Genomic DNA, 4,512 nt, shown 5'->3' with positions numbered 1-4,512 from the left:
CCTGGGGCTTGAACTCAGGACCGGCATATACACACCCACACGTTTTAGCCGCTTGGTCTAAATAATGTTGGCAAGCCTGTCATGTTGCGATGAATCCTCTGGAAGATAGAACAGTCCCCATGGAGCAGTAGAACTACTCGTTGCATTGATGCCCTTGATGCAGCTTCTATATGTTGCGGGACACAGGTTTGAGTTCTCCGGCGTAGTGGAGAGATCGGAGAGGATGCTCTCATCCGGTTGACAGAATGGTGGAGGCAGCAAGTGGATGGGTGCCATGGTGGGGAGGTAAGGTCGTGGGAATGGGGGAAAAGAGTCATGGTGAGCTACGTGGGAAGAGGGTTTGGGAAGATGGGGAAAGTGCGGTAAGAGTGAGGGAAAGAAATGATGATAAAGAAAGAAATGCTAGAAGTGAAAGGAGGGACTAATGAGAGGGTGACGTGAAGAAGCTCTAGATAATCATAATTCATGAATCACGGAACTGCAAAGTCAAAGCCCCCCTGAAGCTGCTGCCAGCACGTCGTGGCGTACAAGCCCATCAAGCACCACCTGTTGCCCCGTCCTCCCTCCGTGTCTCATGCCCACAGCGTTGAACTTTCTTCTGATCACACCGTTGATCTGAAAGCTACCCCCTGCCCGTAAATTGGGAGTCCAATCCGCTCACCGCAGATGCTCCGAAACTTTCGAACCCTCGGCTGCTGCGACACCAGCATCCTTGATTTGCTCTGATTTCACCCACAGGCTAAATCGCACGTTCAACGACGTCTGGACTACGGATCATATCACCGCATCTTTACCAATCTTGCTTCTCATCATTCTTTTCCAAGATAAGATACAGCATCTGCGTCTCCCCCAGAATTGTAACACGAGAGACGATTTGACAATCACTCTCCCCTCCCTCGTGCATCTATCAACGTCCACTGCCACTTTTCTAGCTATTGCTGCCGGCCAGTTTCCATTTCTTTTTATGCTCCTGCCTCCTCGATGCTCCAGCGTGCACCTTCTTCATGGCCTCATTGCTTCCTTATGTGAACGGGGCCATATCAGAGCTTTCTTTCCACCAAAATGTATGTATTCGTATTTCCTCTGCTGCTCCTTTCCTCCCTGAATTGCTTGCCCGTAGCAGGGAGTGGTGACGGACCAGTGCCGAACGCATGTAACATCGGGGATGTCTCAGCTCTATTGGCTTTCAGGAACCAGACGGAGGGTTCCAGTCTCTCTTCCTGGATCTCAAATATGAGCTGCTGCACGTGGGTAGGGATCACTTGTGATGGCTCAATTTCCCCCCGAGTAGTAAATATCTCTCTACACGCCATGGGGTTGAATGGTTCTATCTCGCCTGCATTGGGCAACCTCAGTGAGCTGCAGGGATGCAATCTGTCAAATAATTCTCTTCATGGGTACATACCCGAGGAAGTAGCCTCACTCTCTCAACTCAAGCTGCTCGATCTCAGCAACAATAATCTCTCAGGTCCGCTGTCTGTATTGGGAAGCCTCCAGAATTTGCAGGTGATCAATGTTTCAAATAATATGCTCGAAGGAAATCTACCCTCCTTAAAGAACTTAACTTCTCTGGTAAGCTTTTCCGCAAGCAGGAATCGCCTCACTGGAAAAGTGCCAACGGATGTCTGCCAGCTTGCCCAAAGTGTCAGAATACTTGATTTGTCCTTCAGTAACCTCACAGGATCTCTTGAACAGGGACTCGGAGACTGTGTTCGACTTGAAATCTTGAATTTGCAGAGCAATGAGCTCTCCGGTCCAATTCCCAAGGACCTCTTTAGGCTAAGCTCCCTCGTTGAGCTCGACTTAGCGAAGAATAACTTCTCAGGGACCATTGACGCGGCCGTTGGTAATCTGGTAAATCTGAACTCGCTTTTACTGGGTTTTAATAATCTCTCTGGCTCACTACCTGAAAGTCTATCTACATGCACCAAGTTGAAGGTTTTTACTGCAAACAGCAACAAATTTGAGGGCCAAATTAATGTGGATTTTGGCAAAATGTTGGAATTGGAAGCGGTGGATCTCAATAGCAACAGGTTTAATGAATCTATTCCACTTTCATTGGCAGAGTGTACTGCTTTGCAGAGCCTGAACATGGCTAAAAACAAGCTAACTGGTGTGATTCCACCTCGCTTAAACGAGTTAAAGAACCTATCTTCCCTTTTGCTCTCGAGCAACCATTTGAGTGGAAGCTTGACATCTTTGACTAACTGTGTTGGTTTGGTCAGCCTGATCCTATCGAAAAATGTGTTCAATGAAAGGCTTCCAGATTCTGTTAATGGGCTTACAAATCTGCAGCTTCTGGCTCTTGGGAATGTCAACTTCTCTGGAAATTTTCCCAATTGGTTGAGAAATTGTACCAAGCTGCAGGTTTTAGACCTGTCCTGGAACCATTTACATGGACCTCTTCCAAGCTGGTTGGGGAGCTTTCCACACCTTTTCTACATGGATTTGTCCAACAACTCTTTTATGGGCACCATACCTCCTCAACTGTTTGACCTCCCTACCCCAGCACACGGAGATCTGAATATAACGGGCTTGCAATCAGTGGTAAGCAATCTGGCCATAAGCCAAAAGGGCAATTCTCCTGAGCTGAAGTACACCCAGGTTTCCTCATTTCCACCATCGCTTTACCTCTCTCACAATTTGCTTAGAGGATCCATTCCTCTACAAGTGGGTAATTTCAAAAAGCTCCTCAATTTGGATCTCAGCTACAACGACTTGTCTGGTAGCATTCCAGAGACGATGGCAAATCTGACAGATCTAGAGATTCTTGATTTGTCGTACAACAATCTCACAGGCACTATACCTCCATCCCTGGTACAACTGACGTTCCTTTCCTACTTCAATGTCTCTTATAATAATCTCAATGGTCAAATTCCTTTGAGTAACCAGTTTTTAACATTTTCAAACAAAAGTTATGAAGGCAATGCTGGCCTTTGTGGTACTCCTCTTCCTCCCTGCACAAGCACGAGAGGCACAAGGCCGGAAGTAAATTCAGCATATAGCAGAAGCTCATATGCTACCAGAATTGCAATTCTGGTCCCTACTAGCTTGGTAATCGGTCTAGTTGCAGCACTTTTGGGTGGACTATTTTGGAAACTCTCTCGGCGGAGTGGTGTATATGAGGGTAACGTTAGTCTCAGAGGTGCAAGTTTCCCACAGTGCCTTGCAGATGCACAGAGCCTTTCAGTGGATCTATTCCACAGCCAGGCAAAATTTACTGTGTCTGATCTCTTTAGAGCAACAAAGAATTTCGATTCAGCAAATATAGTTGGATGTGGAGGATTCGGTTTGGTTTACAGAGCAGACCTGGCAGATGGTACCCGACTTGCAATCAAGAAACTGACTGGTGATTGTGGGCAGATAGAGCGGGAGTTTAGGGCAGAGGTAGAGGCTCTTTCCAAGGCTCAACACAAGAACCTGGTCTCTTTACAAGGGTATTTTCAGCTTGGAGATGACAGACTGCTACTGTATTCGTACATGGAGAACGGAAGTCTTGATTACTGGCTACACGAGAAAAGTGATGGTGGCACATGCCTGGACTGGCCTGTGCGGCTGAAGATAGCGCAGGGTGCAGCACATGGGCTGGCTTACCTCCACCAGATATGTAATCCACATGTTGTACACCGAGATATCAAATCCAGCAACATCTTGTTAGATGAAAAGTTTGAAGCTCATTTAGCAGATTTTGGTTTGGCAAGGTTGATGATGCCAACTGATACACATGTGACAACTGAGTTGGTAGGTACATTGGGCTACATTCCTCCAGAATATGGCCAGGCTGTGAATGCAACACGGAGAGGTGATGTATACAGTTTTGGGGTGGTTCTGCTGGAGCTGCTCACAGGGAAGCGTCCTGTGGATATTTGTAAGGCAAGAGGAGCTGGGGATCTTGTTGCATGGGTGTTGCAGTGGAGATTGAATGGCAAACCTGAGGAGATTTTTGACAGCGGGCTGCGAAATAAGGGCAATGAAGAGCAGATGGTAGAGGTATTAAATGTGGCATGCCCATGTATAGATCCAGATCCTTTCAAAAGACCCATCATAGGGGACATAGTCACCCGCTTGGATAAAGTTGGACAGGAGAATGTCTAAACAGAGTCATTTTCTTTAATTTTTGTCTCATGATCATTCGTTCTATTTGTAGTCTTGTTCCATCCTTTTTAAGTCTATTTGAAATGTAGGTTTATGTACAAGTTTTGCCTTTTGTAGCTCCTCTTGATTTTGATGTATATAATCCTTCCCCTTTAGATGAAGAGACTGAGGCTTAAGAGACCAAGAGGAGAAACGTGTATATGGTCATGGGGAGATGTATACTGTTTAGATTTGATTTGATCAGATGAAACCATGCCAGCATCCTTCTCTGCAAAATGAGTGTGAGTGCTCTTTGCGACCTTTTCAGTATTTTAACAGTGGGCCCTTTTGTATTAGGCCCAGCACCTGGTTCCCTACAAGAGATGAAGCAGCTGCGTTGAGGCATTTATGGAAACGGCCCGTGTTGCAATAATACAT

At 46.3% G+C, this 4,512-nt stretch overlaps 1 pseudogene across 1 annotated transcript; it reads left to right on the top strand.

The window, feature by feature from the left end:
* The first annotated feature begins 299 nt into the window (after positions 1 to 299).
* LOC147884352 (uncharacterized) lies at positions 300 to 4,128 on the top strand (annotated as a pseudogene). Its single transcript, XR_015543629.1, has 3 exons — positions 300 to 362; positions 623 to 1,064; positions 1,175 to 4,128. The product of XR_015543629.1 is annotated as an uncharacterized LOC147884352 (transcript).
* Positions 4,129 to 4,512: the final 384 nt, after the last annotated feature.

The sequence above is a fragment of the Dipteris shenzhenensis genome, chromosome 27 (assembly GCF_047967505.1).
Source record: "Dipteris shenzhenensis isolate YYH24624 ecotype China chromosome 27, Dip_SZ_1.0, whole genome shotgun sequence".
In the NCBI taxonomy this organism is placed as follows: Eukaryota; Viridiplantae; Streptophyta; class Polypodiopsida; order Gleicheniales; family Dipteridaceae; genus Dipteris; species Dipteris shenzhenensis.
The sequence above is the reverse complement of the archived record's forward strand: the minus strand, read 5'-3'. Positions and strand labels throughout refer to the sequence as shown.